General features: G+C 50.3%; 1 long non-coding RNA gene across 1 annotated transcript; it reads left to right on the top strand.

Annotated features, from left to right (window-relative positions):
• Positions 1–13,242: 13,242 nt before the first annotated feature.
• On the top strand, positions 13,243–17,478 carry LOC142003954 (uncharacterized). Its single transcript, XR_012642908.1, has 3 exons — positions 13,243–13,276; positions 15,041–15,216; positions 17,346–17,478. It is a non-coding gene; the product is annotated as an uncharacterized LOC142003954 (long non-coding RNA).
• Positions 17,479–18,315: the final 837 nt, after the last annotated feature.

The raw sequence follows: 18,315 nt of genomic DNA, 5'->3' as shown, positions 1-18,315 counted from the left end.
TTGATGTATTGCATCCAAAAGCCCACTCCCACACAGAGCACAGGAGAATCATAGAATCCCAGGGCTGGAAGGGACCTCAGGAGGTCACCGCGTCCAGCCCCCTGCCGAAAGGAGGCTCAACCCCAACTAAGTCATCCCAGCCAGGACCTTGTCCAGCTGGGACTTAAAAACCTCTAGGGATGGAAATTCCACCACCTCTGTAGGTAATGCATTCCAGTGCTTCACCTCCCTCCTGGTGAAATAGTTTTTCCCAATATCCAAACTTCACCTCCCACTCTGTAACTTCAGACCATTGCTGCTTCTTCTATCATCTATCACCACTGAGAATGGCCTCTCTCTCTCCTCTTTAGAGCCGCCCTTCAGGAAGCTGAAGGCTGCTATCAAATCACCCTTCAGTCTTCTCTTCTGCAAACTAAATAACCCCAAATCCCTCAGCCTCTCTTTGCAAGTCATGTGCTCCAGCCCCCTAACATCTTCGTTGTCCTCGGCTACAGCATATATTATAGGGCAGAGTACCCAGACAAAAGGGGTGAGAGCTCCCTTGATGCCAGCTTCTGGGGAGTGGAAGAGTCGAATTTCCCAGGTATGCAACCCTGACGAAGAGCTCTGTGTAACTCAAGTGCTCATCCCTTCCACCACTAGAATTTAATCCAACTGGGGCTAGCTCATCTACAGCAACTCTGTAAACAACATGCATTTTCTATCCCCCATAGGTGTCCCTTTATCTAACTATCTATCTAATCTCCATACAAATAATCTGCGTGTCCATCCACTACACATCCCCATCCTCTCTCTCCAGCTAGGCACCTATCCCAAACCCAGCTGTCTTCCTAGGTTATCTTGAGTGCTTCTATCACCCTATGACCTAAGCAGCTTTGCCTCAATAGGGAAAGGACAAGACTGTTCTCACCTGCCCCAGGTGCCTGGCTAGCCCAGTGCCCAGGCACACAGGTGTTATATAGCAGGGAACACCTCAGGGAAACAGACAAGGTTCCACAGTCACACCCAGGGGTGTGATGGGGACAAACAAGTGCCAGATTTAATCACAGCTTCCTTAATGAGGAACTTGTTCATACATTTATACAACCCTATAAGGCTGATCTCTATTTACACACCTATCCCCATACACACCCATCTCTTAGCAGTGGAAAGAATCACAGCTACCCACTGCTCAGTGGAGGGCAACAAAAATGATTGAGGGGCTGGAGCACGTGACCTATGAGGAGAGGCTGAGGGATTTGGGCTTGTTTACTTTACAGAAGAGAAGACTTAAGGGTGATTTAATAGCAGCTTTCAACTTCCTGAAGGGGAGCTCTAAAGAGGAGGATGAGGAACTGTTCTCAGTGGTGTCAGATGGCAGAACAAGGAGCAATGGTCTGAAGTTAGAGGAGGAGATGAGTAGGTTGGATATTAGGGAAAACTATTTCCCCAGGAGGGCGGTGAGGCACTGGAATGCGTTGCCTAGAGAGGTGGTGGAATCTCCATCCCTCGAGGTTTTTAAGTCCCAGCTGGACAAAGTCCTGGCTGGGGTCACTTAGTGGGGGTTGATCCTGCTTGAAGCAGGGAGCTGGACTAGATGACCTCCTGAGGTCCCTTCCAGCCCCAGGATTCTGTGATTCTGTGTGTCAAAGGCTTTCCACTGCGGAAGCTAAGGACGATTCTCTCACACCAGGTAAGGTGACCGAGGAAGCCTGGTCCTCTCTGCGGCCCATCTCCCAAGTGGAACGACCCCGCGCTGTCCTGCTCCCCTCTGTTCCTCCAAGACTGGCCTTGCTTGGAGGAGCCAAGTGGGCTGGGCCTGGGACTGGGTTGCTCCACTTGCTGCTGCCACAGTGAGGGGGGAATTGGCCCCTAGAGACCCCAGCGGAGTCACTCCTGATGCACGAGCAGGGTATAGGCCCTGGTGAGGCAGGAGAGTTAGTGCTGATTCCAGCTTGGGCCAGATCAGAACCAAACCCATTTGCTGCCTTTTTAAAGGGGTTCTGGCACGTCTTTTCAACTCCAAACTGGATTAGCTCTGTGTGCTGAGGCAGTGCCTCCAGGACCTGTGGGCCAGCCCTGCCCAGATGCAGTAAATCCCGGGTGTGCTGAGCAAGCAGAAAAGCTTTGCGGATTGGGGCCATAAACAAAGGGAGGTGTGGGCCAGCCCTTCGCATGCACAGGCTTCAGGTGATGGAACAAAGCAGCAGGCTAGGGAAGCCCTTGCAGGAGCTGTCTGAGCAAAGGAGGCGAAGGTTAACAAAGCACCTGGGCTGGGTTTACTGTGTCACAGGGGAATGCGTCAGCTCAGAGATTGCAGCGGGGTAAGTCACACTCAGGGTGCGGGCAGAGGTGACAGCCCTGGCTGGGAGGGGATGCGCCCCTACCAACCCCCTCATCCTGTGCTGGGCATTAGAATCAGCCCAGATTGTGGGGCAATGGTCCTCCTCCTAAGCCACCTTCTCACTGTGCAGTGCAGCACCGCTGCATGCCCTTCTGTGCCACTGGGGCCAACAGTGACTCTGCAGGGAGAGCATCCCTGACATGCCCTGCAGCTCCGAGCCCCTAGGACCACGCTGGGACCGGGCAGGCAGGAGACAATCGCAGTCTGTGCCCACGCCAGCACTGCTGACTCCATCTGATTGCTCCTGGAGGTTTATGATCTGTCCATGAGCCAGTGTGGGGCTGGCAGACCAGGTGCCCGCTCCTGCCAAGGCCCCTGGGCCTCACTGAGCACACTGCCCCCATGCAGTTCAGAGCTGTGGCACTCTCATGAGCTGCTGTGAGCTGATGGGAGAGAGCTCCCCAATGCGTAGCTAGTGCCCCTCCCTGAGGGACGGTCTCTGTGGTGCTGGGGGAAGGTCTCTCACCAACCTAATGCTTCCTGCACAGTGGGAGCCAGTTAGCTTTGGCCCAATCTACACTGCATAGGTAAGTCAACATGTAACCCATACAGCTATGGTGTCCCATGTAGTGGCCTCTGGACCACATACACAGCAAATGGGTGGGTCTCCCCTACCGACTTAGCTGAGAGCCAGCTGACTTTTACCTCCAGCTGCAGAGGCTCCTGCACTAGGCTCCAGAGGTTCTAGGTTGCCCGTAGGCCGTTACAAATGCAAGGCAGCTTATGCCAGCCTAACCATGCAAGTGTCTATACTGCAACCTTGTTCCAGCCAAGGCAACTCACCCACTGTGCCAACCTGATAACTCCACCTCCACGAGGGGTGTCGAGCTCCCGCTGACATCGTGAGGTCAATGCAACATCAGTGTGGACACGTGAATTGTGTGGCCTCCAGGAGAAGTCCCACAGTGCCCCCTCCTCCCGACCGCTCTGGTCATGGCTTTGAATTGCTGCCCAGGTGCACAGGTAAATGCACTTCCTCTTTAAAGCCCTGAGAATTTTTGACATTGATTTCCTTGTTGCCTGGCTTGGCGGACACACACCACTGCCCTTGAATACACCTCGCAACTGCCCTAACCCTAACCCTAACCCTAACCCTGCCAGCTCCGTGTGGCAGACGTGCTCCTGCCAAGCCTGCTCAGGAGGTGGTGGACTTCTGGGATCTGTGGGGAGGGGAGTCTGTGCAGGCACAGCTCCGATCCAGGGGCAGAACCCGCCGCCCCTATGAGCAGATCACTCAGGGCATGGAGGAGCAGGGCCCCAGCGGGGAGCAGCAGCTGTGAGAGGTGTAACAGAAGGCAAGGGGGGCAGTGTTCCCTGGAAGCTGAGCATGTGCGTGACCGCCCAGAAGAGATTCAGGTGCTGCCCAGCTGATTAGAAGAGTGCCCACCACTGCCAGTAGCACATTTGTCTATGGGTGGTGCACAGCCACGCACACCTTGGTGCAATGAACAAAAATTATTCTGCCCTTGGATGGAAAAAATTAGAGGGAACCCTGCAAGGAAGGCTAAGAATCACTCTGGTGTGAAGCAGCTGCTTTTACAGCGTTGCACATTGTATCCTCTGCAGAGAGCCACCACTGCCCTCAAGACACTAGCAGGTACTTGGAGGGAGCACAAGTCATGGCCCCCTCTGTGAACAAGAAGCTGGAGGAAATGGAAGAGAAAGAGGAGGTCAGGGGACAGGCCACTGGGGTACCCGGTGGCGTAGGAAGGCCAGGACCTGTTATGGACTCCAGGACAGTCCCTACAGTCCAGCACTGACAAGCCTGGTGTAGGGGAAGGATTAAGCCTGCCGGTAAATGCGCCATTTGCTTTGAACTTGCTGGGGTGGAACCCCAATGTAGAATGACAGAGCGGTGGATTTACTCTTGTTTACTGACACGCTGCTGTGAACACCAATTAGAGGAGAGTTGCTCTCTGCTTCTTATCCCCCACATAGAGTTATGCAGCGGAGGCCTCATGAGAGGTTTGTTTATCTGCACCAAGATGTCCAGCGAGTCCCTGAGGTAACTCTCCTGGCAGCAGCCTGCAGCCCTCTGCCGAAGGTTGAGGGGCAGCGGTCTTATGTCTTTCACCGCAGGCGGGTACTGTGCCGCAGGCCTGAGGGATTCCTTCAGCAGGCACTGCTGCAGCCCTGGGGAGAGCAGCGTGTGGGCCCAGTCTGCAGCTGGATGCTTTTCAGCCTCCGCTGCCCTCAGGCATGAGATACCCACTATGATCCCCCCCTCAGCAGGGAACAGTGCCAGTCCCATCAGCTGCACTTTCCTTCTCTGCTCACACGTGAGCTGCTCCTGCCTTATTTCCCCAACTTGGGCCTCCCCACAGCTTCAGGCTCAATAGTCCTGTGCTCACCTCCCTCTGCACAGATGTACACACACATCTCATAGAGCTGGAAGGGACTTCAGGAGGTCATCAAATCCAGTCCCCTGCCCTCTTGGCAGGACCAAGCACACTCCTCCCCCCTGCTTTTTATCCTATTTGCCCCAGATCCCTAAATGGCCCCCTCAAGGATTGAATTCACAGCCCTGGGTTTAGAAGGCCAATGCTCAAGGCCACAGAGAACTCCATTCCAGGACCTCTCTATGCACACACCCCCAGATTTCCCATGGTATCTAGGGCCACTGTGCTACCGTCAGGACCTGATTGGTGCCGGACGAGAGAATTTGCCAGACAATGGGAGGTGAATATTGTCGAGCGCATCACCAGCACTTCCACGGCTCTTAGAAGACATGCAGGGCTAAATTGCAGCTAAATAACAGCACAGAACGCCGAGATCCAGCACTGATGGCAGGAAACAAACTTTATGGGATTGCGGGAAACTTGGCCACCCCCATGAAATTGCTTGTCTGACTAACTCAAATCATGCTGGATTATGGATGTTGCCGGCAAGAGAGTTCTGGACTAGAGAGGTTCAACCTGCACCAGTCTGCTGAGAGGGAGTATGGGCTATCCTGGCTCTGCACACACTGACTTGTGACCGACTTGTCAGGTGCCTGTGTTGTGGGTGGAAATCACTGCTCGTTCCCTTCAAAAGGCCTTTCCCTGGATCTGTTGCGTTTTATTCACTTAGAGATGGGTCAGTTTGCAGGGCTGTGAACTCAAAGTCGAGTTTTGGAAACTTAATTCATCTTCACAGCAGACGGGTCTGTATGGATCTTCCACGACAGCTAGCTGGGAGGGGGCAAGAGTTCAGGAGCAGCCTGTCTGTACATGAGCACCTTACTCTGCCTAGGCATCCAGCTGACAGAACGGTGCTGCTCACAACGATCAACTTTGGCTGGTGTTGGGTCACAAGTCTCTTCACTACTGAATGCAGGGCGTGTGAAATGCTGCGATCAGTGGTGTTGTCCTCCCTGTATGAGGGGAGGGGAGCAGAACAGTGCTTTACCCATCCCAAAGGAGGGGTCACCCTCAGCTGCAAGGAACTCACTGAGCCAGGGGCTTGAATGCCAGAGGCCTGTCAGAAGCCTTGGAAACAAGATGCCTCAGCTAGGGGGTATGGTCTCTGTCTGGGGACCCTTAGTGGTTCCCTCCTCACTGTTCAAAGGCAGAGCTGAATGGGCTGTACTTGGAGCTTGTTGAAATGCTGAGGCAGGAGCTGAAATCACACGTGGTGGGTCAGGGTTAGGGACATTTCCCTTTTTCCAAGCATCCGGGACCTCTCCCAATCTCCACGAGTTTTCAAAGATACCAGCCAAAGGCTCTGCAACGACATCCGCCAATTCCCTCAGTACCCTTGAATGCATAAAATCCAGACCCATGGATCTGTGTGTGTTTGCCTTTTCTCAATACCTCTTACCCTGTTCTTTCCCCACCGAAGGCTGCCCACCTCCTTCCCATGCTGCATTGACTAAAATGCTGTAGTCTGGGAGCTGGCCTTGTCCATGAAGACTGAAGCAAAAAAGGCATTGAGTACTTCAGCCTGTCCCACATCATCTGTCACCAGATTATCTTCCTCATTCAGTAACAGTCCCATACTCACCCTGATCACCCTCTTATTGTTGTCATGCCTGTAGAAACCCTTCTTGGTGCCCTTCACATTCCTTGCTAGCTGCAGTTCCCATTGTGCTTTTGCCTTCCTGATTATTCCCCAGCATTATCCAGCCATATATTTACACTCCTCCTTAGTCATCTGTCCAAGTTTCCACTTCTTTTATGCATCCCTTTTGACTTCAAGCTCACCAAGGATTTCCCTGGTAAGCCAAGCGGGTAGCCCACCATATTTGCTTTTCTTACTGTGCATCAGGATGGTTTGTTCCTGTTGCTTCAGTAAGATTCTTTAAAATACTGCCAGTTCTCCTGAACACCTTTCCCCTTCATATTAGTTTCCCATGGGATCCTGCCCATCAGTTCTCTCAGGGAGTCAAAGTCTGTTCTTCTGAAATCAAGGGTCTGTATTTTACTGCTCTTCTTTCTTCCTTTTGCCAGAATTCTGAAATCTACCATCTCATGATCGCTGGAGCCCAGGTTGCCACCCATCTGTATTTCTCCTACTAGTTCTTCCCTGTATGCGAGCAGCAGGTCAAGCTCTGCATGGCCCCTGGTCAGTTCCTTCAACACTTGTTCCAGAAAGTTTTCCCCTACATTCTCTAAAAACTTCTTGGCCTGTCTGTGTGCTGCTGTATTGGTCTCCCAACAAATGTCAGGGTGACTAAAGTCTCCCAAGGAGAACCAGGGCCTGTGATTTGGAAGCTTCTCTTAGTTGTCTGAAGAAAGCCTTGTCTACCTCATCTACCTGATCTGGTGGTCTAGATCAGACACCAACCACAAGATCACCTCTGTTGCTTCTGCCTCTAAGCTTAAGCCAAAGACTCTCAATTGGCTTTTCTCCCTCCATATACTGGAGCTATGAGCAATCATACTGCTCTCTCACATACATTGCAACTACTCCTCCTTGTCCCCTTGTCCAACTGTTCCCTGTCCGTCCCTCCTGAACAGTTTATACCCTTCCACGACCGTCCTCCATTTATGTAAGTCATCCCACCAAGTCTCCATTATTCCAATCACCTCCTACTTGTTCACCTGTGCCAGGGCCTGTCATTCTTCCTGTTTGTTTCCCAGGCTTCTTGCATTCCTGTACAAACACCTTAGATAATTAGCTTATTGGCCTACTTTCTCCTTTTGAATGAGGGGTCCTCCTTTGTTGTTCCTTCCTCTTTTCCCACTTACCTCAGGGCTTGTGTCATCATCCTCTGATGAACCTAGTTTAAAGCCCTCCCCAGCAGCTTTGCAAGCCTGCTTGAAAAGATGCTCTTTCCTCTCTTCGTTAGGTGGATCCCATCTCTTCCTAGCAAACCTTGTTCCTGAAATAGAATCCCATGCTCAAAGAAACCAAAGGCCTCTCTCCGACACCACCTGCACAACCATGCATGATTCAACACTCTCTACCTGGACCCCTTCCTTCAACAGGGAGGATGGATGAGATTCTAGCCATTTTCTTTCCCATGTAGGTCCTTACAGACTTGACTCAAGGCACCATTTCGTCTTCTCTTTTTTCCACTTAGAGTCATTATAACTGTGTTTTCTGTTCCTTTACTCGTTCTCATATCTCTTCTTTGAACTCTCTCCAATCTTTCAACATCGTGACCCAGGACTGGAGACAGCGCTGGTTGCATCAGTGCCAAACAAAGAGGCAAAACAATCCCTCAACTTTCTCTTTGATGAAGAGAGACTCTTTCTCTTGCAAGGGCAAAGCAGCCAGGTCATCAACTGGAGGGAATGAACCTGCAACCTCAGGGGCTAAAGCCATACGCTCCACCACATGAGCTAAAAGCCACCTGCCTTTTAGATAAGGCTGCAGAGCAGAGACGTCACTCTCCATTGTCAGTGGTTTCAGCGTCTCTGTGGTTACAGTCTGTGGGCCTTGCTCTTCAGTGAAGCTTCTCCAGCTCTGCTCCTAAAGATATGGCCAGCTCATTAACTCCTGTTTCTTGTCCATTCCTGGCCAGTTTATGCACAGACATAGACACATGGGGAATATGACTCGGGAGGGTGCAACTGAGACACATGAATGCCTCCAACTCTGTCATGCTAAAGCTTAAGAACGAGGTTTATTAGAAGGGTGCATTATTTATTATTCTTGACTGTAATTATTAACAATTTGAATTGTGGTTGCACCCTTCATGGTGTGGGAGCTCCCATCATGGTATTCCATTGTGCTAGGCATGATACAGACACAGAACAAAAACGACTGTCTGGTGCTTTTCCACTAACTCAAGAAATAACATTAAGATTGGTGCAAGCTGCTATAATAAAATCACTGGAGGGGGTTGCAAAATTTATTTTACTGGTTCACAATCGTCTTCAGTTTTGTTTGTTTCTATTAACCATCAGAACAAAGTCTTTTTTGCACTAAAACAATAAAGCAGTCCAGTAGCACTTTAAAGACTAACAAAATAATTTATTTAGTGATGAGCTTTTGTGGGACTGACCCACTTCTTCAGATCACAGCCACACCAGAACAGACTCATTTTTCTCACTAAATACCCCTAAAGACACGGAAAGTCCAGGGAGGGAAGATGCTTCAGCAGCCAGGATTTTGTTTAGACGTTGCTACAAGACAAAAACAGTAGAGGAATTAGTCAGCCTCCTTCAGGACTGGGAAGAAATCTTAGAAAGAATCCTTTGCAATTAATTCATCAATGTTAAGCCCCAAAGGGACCATGAGGTCACGCAATCTGACTTTCTGCACAGCACAGGAAGAGAATTTCAACCACTCTTTCCTGTAGTGCAGAAAGAACTATACTACGTTGCAACGGAAGGCGATGGTTTCACGGTCAGTAGCTAGTGGCTGGATTGCAGCGTGTCTCATAGATGGTGTGCTATAAAGACAAGGAAGCAACAGAGAATCCACCATGCCCCTTACCCAGTTGCTCCCATGGTTAATTATTCTCTCTGTGGAAAAAGTTGCATTTGATTTGTGATTTGAACCCTTCAAATGGTATCTTCCACATACTGGGACCTGCTTTGCCTTTGTCTGGTGGATTAAGGAGTCCTCTACTATCAGAAATCTTCTTCCCATACAAAACCTATAGGCCAGGGGTGGGCAATAATTTTTTATGTGTGGCGGGGGGCAAGATTTTGGTAAGTGGTAAAGGGAGACACTTTGGAGGGTGTGCAGGGTCTGGGACAGATATTGGGTGCAGAATGGAGCTTGGGGTGGGGTACTGGAGCACTGGAGAGAACATGGGGTCTGAGATGGAGTTTGAGTGAAGGACGGGATGGTGACCAGGGCAGGGGATCAGGGCGCAGGATGTGGTATGGGGTGTCGATGAAGGAGAGGATTCTGCTGGGGAGGGGTGTGCTAGACGTAGCTCTGACCAAAGGGCACTGGCCTAGCAGCTCCCAGCCAGCAGCACTCCCAGGTAAGCTTCCAGGCTTCATAGCAGCCCTAGACCATTCCATGAGACTCTCAGAGCTGCAAGGGAGTCTTCCCACGGTGCACCCTGCCCTAGCAAAAGCTCTCAGTTCCTATTGGTCTGAAACTGGCCAATGGGAGCTGAGAAACTGTGCTGCACTTTGAACAGCACTGCTCCATGTGCAGGGGGAGGCCAGAGTAAAAGGCTCGGTGGGCAGCCGCTTATCTGTTAAAGAATTTGTTTCAGTTCCCAGCATTCAGGATTTTTCTGTTGGGATGAAACCACTGGCTTTGGTTTAGAGAAGTCCAGTGTGGACAGCTTAGCAGAGGTCGCAGGTGGATTGAAAGTTGTTTCAAAGGAAGTGGAATCTGTAAGAGAATTTGAACAGCCCTGCAATAACCAAGGGACTGTGTTGGAACAGCTTACTGGGAATTCACTGTTGTTGGGATGGGAATGTCTCAGGTTCAGAGGGAAGATTGTGTTGCTGAGTATGCAGAGCAGACAGCTGTGCAGTTAACCTCCCTAGAGTGCAGGGGATGGCAGGTAAACTCCCATTTCTAGGTGCTGTGGACAGTTGGAAGGACAGGAACCAATTAACATTGAAATCAAGAGAAGAAGGTGGGGATGGTTGGGCCACACTCTCAGAAAACCATCATCCCCCATAGTCCGTCAAGCTCTCACATGGAACTCGCAAGGAAAATGCAAAAGAGAAAGACCTTGGACAATGTACAGAAGATCTACTGAGATTGAAGGACAACAACTGGGATACTCCTGGAGCCAGCTAGAAGTTTTGTTCCAAGACAGAGTAAAGTGGAGGAGACTTGTAGCTGACCTATGCTCCATGAGGAGCACAAAGGCTAAGTAGTAGTAGTAGTAGTAGTAGTATTAGCAGTAGTAAAATCTGATTCCATGTGGAAGTGCAAGTGGGTGATGGAAGGACAAAAGAACTGTGAGCCCAACAAGCCAGTGAAAATGGACCCTGTCCTTGAGACAGAGCTCAGCTTTGGAAATGGTAACAGCTAGGGGGCTGAAAGAGGGACAGCTTGGTGTCTATGTAAATGCAAATTACTTGACTACTGGGGAAGGAAAGACTCCACTGCAATTAAGAATGCTGTAGCCACTGTCAACAGGGAGGACACACCCAGCCAGCAAGGAAGATCAGAACTTGACCCCACAGGGCAAGCGTGGAGGAGAAAACTTGGTTTTGCAAAGGAAGGCAACAGGTTAACCCTGAAATGCCAAAACCTCAAAGATGTGGCCTTGCAAAAAGAGTTGTACAAATAACACTCAGAATGAATTTGTTCTTGCTGCTGATGTTAACTTTTGTAACTCATGTGTTGCTAGTACCAAAAGCTGTACAAATGTACCATGTGCCTAATGTTTTGGAAAAAACCTGGAACCTGTTAAAATTGGTGCAGAAGCTCAGGTCATATGTTGAAAAACTGTAATTCTAAAATCTCACAGTTGTTGCATGTAACTAGTGTTGGATGGGTAGCAAGTGAAGCAACGAGGTTTCATCTGTTGTAAACAACATGTGCTAAAGTCACAATAGACGAAACCTCGTTGTTTCACTTGCTACCCATCAGGCTTTGTTTACAAGGCATTAGATATGCACAACTTTGCATATTCATGCAAATAATCTCTAAGGGACACACTCCCCAAATCCTTCAGCAGTAATGAGCTCCTGTTGGCACACTCCTTACAGCTAAATGCCAAGTATCCTACACCAAGGAAAACACATATCTCTACATTAACTGGATGTTTACCAAATTCCAAACATTTGCCAGAGCCAGTATGGACCAGTTCACTATTTTGTTTAACACTTGGCAAGATCACATAAGACATGTAGAAACCATGCTGTGAAAAGGATCCAATCCACTATTATTCTAACCACGTATTACTTTGGATGTGTAAAAAAATGCACTCATATTGTTACTTCAATGAAGAAACCTGTTTTAGACAAGCATGGTTTTCATGAATCATCTCGGATTAGAACCTGTAGTAACACAGAGCCAAGGCCCTGTGATGCACTCAGGGATGTCACTGTCACCCCTTTCTGTATCAGTTTTGTGTTGGGGGAGTGACTTTACTGGATTTTAAAATGAAGATGAGAACCATTATTGTAGCCACTGTCCTAAGTATGCACCAAATCTTGTGCCAGGTGGGCCGAGTGAGGTGTGTGATGAAAGCTGGTGAGTCACTGAATCTTTTTATGCTGGTTATTGGTCTGTATCGTTTTTGTATGTGACATTATAGGACTGGCTCTGTGCTTGTATTAGAAATGTTAAGTTCCAGGAGATCACAAGGAGAGGCTTGGCAACCTATTGTGAAAGGATTCCTAGCCAGGTAAAGCATTACATAACTCTAATCCCCATCTCAGGAATTGAGCTGTGGGTGTGTTGTCTGGAAGTCTGCAAATGGCAGAATGCCCCCAAAAAGTCCATGGACAGGTGACCTGATCATGTGATTCTCCATTGTGAACATGCTCCCAGAACAATGGATTTCCCTCCACACAGGCAAAGGTATAAACAGGACCCTGAAGTTCCTCCATTTGGTCTGAAATCTCCAGTCTGCAGTTTGCAGTCTTCAACCTTCCGTCTCGAGTCCAGCTCATCACTTCAGGAGCGACTCTGCTATGAACTGAGCCTGGAAGAACTGATGACTCATCCTGACAAAGGCAGCACCCCAGGGACTTTTAAGATAGCAGCTTATTCCATCTGCTTCAGCCTTCACCAAGGAATTTATAATTGATGTATGTAATCTGACCACTTTAACAATTATTACTCTCATCCTATTCTTTCACTCTTTTATTAATAAACCTTTAGATTTTAGATTCTAAAGGACTGGCACAGTGTGCTGGTTTGGGTAAGATCTAAGTATAAATTGACCTGGGGATGTGGCTGGTCCTTTGGGATTGGTAAAAACTCTGTGGACTTGGCGAGATTGGTTTACATAACCTCTCATATATGGTACACAAGGGAAGCTGGAAAGCCTGAGGGATTTGTTTGAGTAACTTCTTGCTGGCCAGTGTGGAAACAGAAGTGCTCTGTGCAACTGGTTTGGTGCCTTACAGTGGAGCACCTCAGTCTTGGGCTGCCAGTAGCCCTGTTTTCAGCAATTGCCCTGCTTTGGTTCACTCAGCAGTGCCCAGGAAACCTTCCATATATTACAGCCCCGCTACAGGCAATCATAAAGGTTGACAGACAGGCAGCTTCTGCAGAGCCACTCACCACCCAGAGAAGTCTCTGGCCTTCCAGGCAGCAACAACTTCTGTGATGTTCCCCACGACTCGCCCACCGGGCAGCTGCAGGTCGTCAGAGATGTCACCGTTGAAATTCCCGCAGGACGCACACAGCTTGTCAGCCAGGCTCACACTGACCCGCACCATCACCTCCCCGCTGGGGCGGAACAGAACCTGCATCCCCGAGGCCTGGACCACGGCCACACCGCCCTGAGATTCGCGCACAGACACAGCAGCGGAGACCTTCGCCGGGAGCCGCACCAGGCGCCCATTCACCTGCAGCACACAGACACAGGTCAGAGGAGAGCTGAGGAGCGGGGAAGGGGGATAGCATGGACTGAGCTACATTCAAAAGCCTCTTTATGTGGCAACAAGACCTCAGGTCTGGCAGCCACAGGACCTGGCCTGAGGACGAGAGCCTACAGGCCACATTAAAAGGCAGCAGAGCTGCACTGGGTTGTACAGAAAACTCTGGGACTGAGTGAGGAGCTAATCAATAAACAGCATGCTGGAGAGCAAATTGTTCCCATTCTCACAATACCCAATGGCGGTGCAGTGTTTTGCATAGACAATTTGATTGGCCAACATCCCACCTGCCCTCAGTGGTACTGAGCGGCAAGCAATTGTTTCTCTTATAGGGAAAGGTCAAAAACTCCAGCGATGTGATGCAAATCATTTAATATCACCATTTCCATACTTGGTCAGTAATACATGTGCTTATTTGCATAAATGACAGCAGCCAATCAAGAGACTGACAAGGGCCGTGTCTACACTAGCCCCAAAGTTCGAAATGGCCATGCAAATGGCCATTTCGAAGTTTACTAATGAAGCACTGAAATGCATATTCAGCGCTTCATTAGCATGCGGGAGGCTGCGGCACTTCGAAATTGGTGCACCTCGCTGCCACGTGGCTCGTCCCGACGGGGCTCCTTTTCGAAAGGATTCCGCCTACTGCCCATGGGAATAAGGGGACTTCGAGGTAGGCGGGGTCCTTTCGAAAAGGAGCCCCGTTGGGATGAGCTGCACGGCGGCGAGGTGCGTCAATTTCGAAGTGCCGCAGCCGCCCGCATACTAATGAAGCGCTGAATATGCATTTCAGTGCTTCATTAGTAAACTTTGAAATGGCCATTTGCATGGCCATTTCGAAGTTTGGGGCTAGTGTAGACGTAGCCAAGGTGAGAATATCTTTTATGGGACCTACTCATGCTGGTGGCAGCACAAGCATTCGGGTTACATAGAGCTCTTCTTCAGGCCTGCTTAGCTCACAGGCTGATCCTTTCCTCCAACAGACGTTGGCCCAATACATGGTGTCCTATCACCCACCATGTCTGGCTAGTACCCTGGGACCAACACGCCTCCAACAGTGCTGCATACAGCTGTTCAGGCTACCAAGTTCTGAATGGGGCACTATGATACTGCCTCTGACTCCTCCCTCTGCCCATGGAGGTGATCTCTCTCCCCATAGGCGGGCACTCCCATGGAAGAGAAAGGATAACTCCCCATAGGGACAGGTGCTCCTGGAATGGTGGTCTCTCCCTCAATGGCCAGGTCTTTCCTCCAAGCCAAGATCCCCCAGTTCAAGGAGGGGTCTCTCCCAGAGAACCTACTGGGTCCCAGAGACACCTCCCTAGAGCAGATCCGGCCTCTCCTCCAACATTAGAGGTGGGATGCAGTGGGGGTGGGACAGAGTGCAGGGAGTCCGGACTCCTGAGTTGCATCCACAACTCTGGGAGGGAACTGGGATCCAAGGGCTAGAACAGGGGGAAGTCAGGACTCCTGGGCTCTAACTCAGTTTTTACTATTGTATAATTGTACGTCCACGACTCTTGCCACCTCCCAGAGCCTGTACACCAGGTCCTGTCAACAGAGGGGATTTGTGAGGTTGAACGAACCAGTCCTCGAGCTGCCCAGATTGGCCTCAGTTATGCGGATCAACATTATTGTAATTTCTAGGCTTTTCACCATTTCAGGGGCAGCTGAATGGAGCTCCCTGCCCCTTTGCCTGAGGCTGTTCTGACCTGGCCCTCTCTTACCCAGGTCTCCTTGTTCTTTTTCACAGCTATGAAAGCATCTTGGAAGAAAATGTAGGCGGTCGTCCCAGCCACGAGTCCGTCATCGGTGCACGCCCTGACTTCTACCACCAGTCTGAACCAGGAGGAGGCGCTGTCGTTGCAGAGAGAAGCCAGTTCATAAGCTCCAACGGGGAGATCTCCGCCAGAGGCGCCGTCGAAGGAGGTGAGCCGGCCTCTGGGGAGCAGGGTGCACTGGCCATCCTGCTTCACGCAGCCACGCACCCCGCGCTGGAGCGCACAGATCTCTTTGGCGGGGCAGCTGTGCGGCTCACAGCTGAGCCCGCCTGAGGCCTGGCAGGTGCATTTCTCGGAGCAAGTGCTGGAGATGATGCTCTCCCCGGCCTGCAGAGGAATCCCCAAACAACAGTGTTACAGGAAAGCAGCACGAGAAAAGTCCCAGGGTGGGATCAACTCAAAGTTCCCTTTGGTCATTTAAATTACAGCAGCCTGCCAAGGTCTGGCTGGGTGCTGGATGTACAACCCTAAGTCGTCTCAGAAGATCTTTCTTCTGCACAGGTAGCCCAGCCCAGGTGTGAGCAGCCACACTGCAAAATCCCACCCAAATTATTGTCCTCCCTGGTGCTGAGGTCCCCCGTATGTGGTAGTGGGATCTCAGGGAGCATGTCCCATGGTGGCACTTTGTGCTGCAATACGCTGAGCACTCTTGATGGGACAAGAGTGGGAACTTTGTTAATATTGATGACGTCTCTATGCCCCTCAGTCTCCATCAGTGCTTTGTACTGCTATGAGCTGAGCGTAAAGGGGAGAGGATGAGGCGTGGGACTCATATAGCCACATTTTTGAAGGCCAGAGTCACTAACAAGTGGAATAAAGTCTAGGCATGTGAACATAGGGTGTGGAAGAGACAACGGAACAGGAAAAGCTGGGACATGCACCTGCATGGACCGAATATCAAGAGAAAGGATTTCAGCTGCAAGGAAGCAGAGAAAAGGCCCTGAGCTGGGACAGAGGAAAGGTTCCAGGGCTGGGTGAAGAGCTGGGCTCTCTCCTGAGATGGAGACAAAGGGACAAAGACAAACAGGAAGAGGTGATGGTTCCTCCAGCAGCACAGCTCAGGGTTGCCCAGGCATTAACTGGGCTGAACTCTGCCATGACTTAGCTTCTGTGGGCTAACCCAAGGCCTTTCAGGGCTAGTCTATACTTACAAGATGATCAACGCCCTGCAGTCAATCTTCCGGAGTTCAATTTTGCCAGGTGTGGTTAACACGTGGCAAAATTGAACTCTCTGGGCTTGGCTGATGACCCCTGTCTTACATGCTATTGTGTGGAGTAAGGGATGTCAGTGCGAGACTTCCAAGCCCTGGACTACGCTAGGGAAGAAAGTCGATTCTGTTATGTCGATTCCAGTTATGCAAACGGTATAGCTGGAATTATGTATCTGAAATCGACTTTCTCCCCTAGTGTAGATCTACCCTCAGATGCTGCAACAAGGAGCCTAACAAGCTGTGGTTGCCTGATGTTGCTGAATATACTCTCTGAGGGCTTTGCATCTTGAAAAACAAGCCAAGGGTGACCGATATCTCGATTTTATAGAGAGAGTCCTCATATATAGGGATTTATCTTCAATAGGTGGCTATTACTCCCCAGTCCTCAGCCCTGATTTTTCATACTTGCTATCTGGTCCCCCGAACCAGCCTCCTGCAGGAGTCTGGCTTGGCTAGGCTCATTACAGACTGCCACAATGAGACATGGGATCTCTGGTGCTCAAAGAGCCAGTTCCGATCTCAGGTCAGGGACCTGTGTGGGTCCTTGGGTCCTGGCACACTAAAGGAGTCACCCCCGAAGCAATAGTCACAGGCTGGAGCATGGACCAGCTCCTCTGAATCCATAATGCTTGAATTCTTCCCCAGTGAATAGTGGGAGGAATCTGTCCTTCTGGGCACAGGAGAGATACCGGTGATTTAGCCTGTGTCCCTACAGCAAAGTGGCTGTTGCTAAGTGTTGTATTGTGCGGAGTCACCAAGTTTAGGAGGGAATCACTTGAACCCAGAGGGCTGTTTTCCCCTTGATTCCATCTCACACTACAAGCTAGAACCAATCAAAACCAGCTGACCTAAAGGGGTTGGTCAGTACCAGTGCTCAGTCCTCGAGAGACAATGAACATGACAGCGCAATTAGTGAGTGATCCCTCCGCACACGTCACCTCCCAGGTTCTGGCAGCTAGAGGGTTAACGGCACCCAGAGCAGGGGGTTGGGACTCTGACATGCTTGGCAAATAGCCATTGGTAACCTTGTCCTGCAGTAACTTATCTGATTATTTTTTGAACCTAGTTACAGTTCTGGCCTTCACAACAGCCCCTGGCAACAGCTTGAAATACTTGTGTGTTACTTGAAATACTTCCTGACTGGGTTGAAGATGGAACATGGTAAGTTAATGAAGTTCCTACACGTGAAAGGCTTCAGTCCCGTTCCCCATCCCCCAAGCCAGCCACTTCCTGTAACTGGGGACTGCATTGGACCTGGAGGGGGAAGGCCCCATGTCCCATTCCCCACCTGCTGAGCCAACCACTGTCTTACCCTGGAGCTGGACCATTCTCCATCCCCTGCCATGGTTCCCCTGTGATGAACCCCAGCACATGGCACACAATTTCATTTCCACGGGCAAGGATCACACGGGGCAGGTGTCTGAACGCTCTCCTAACCAAATGCCCTACTCGGCAGTGGAAGTCACAAGGGTGACTGAAGGCAGGACAGTTCTAGGGCACACAGACACACTGTCACTGTAATTCCTGTTGGGAAGCTGGGACAGTCCCAAAGCTACAAGGGCATCTGATGGAAAATGGCAGCATTGGGGATGACAGCCAACTGATACCCCAGCACCCACCTGGAGGTAGCGCCCATCAAGCAGGCAGCCGCATCCTTCCATGGACACACACGATTCCCCATTGAACGCGTAGCCGGCTTCACACTGGCAGCCTTCAAAGCACCTTTCAGTGCACTGGGCAGGGGAGAACAAGCTGGCACATGTGAAATCGCAGGATCTAGTGCACGGCTCGTAGTGGCTGTTGGCTGGGCAGGTGAAAGCTGGAGAGACAGAAATGAAGGGGAGACATCTGACGAAGCAGGTCTTTGCCCACAAAAGCTTATGTTCCAGTAAATCTGTTAGTGTATCAGGTGCCACAGGACTTCTCATTGTGAACGAGAGAGAGGCATAGAGAACAGATTCCACTGCAGATATATTTATTAGAGCTGGCACAATATTTTGATGACAGAATTTTTGCTGAAAAATTGTATTTTTTAT

The sequence above is a fragment of the Carettochelys insculpta genome, chromosome 30 (assembly GCF_033958435.1).
Source record: "Carettochelys insculpta isolate YL-2023 chromosome 30, ASM3395843v1, whole genome shotgun sequence".
Taxonomy (NCBI): Eukaryota; Metazoa; Chordata; order Testudines; family Carettochelyidae; genus Carettochelys; species Carettochelys insculpta.
The sequence above is the reverse complement of the archived record's forward strand: the minus strand, read 5'-3'. Positions and strand labels throughout refer to the sequence as shown.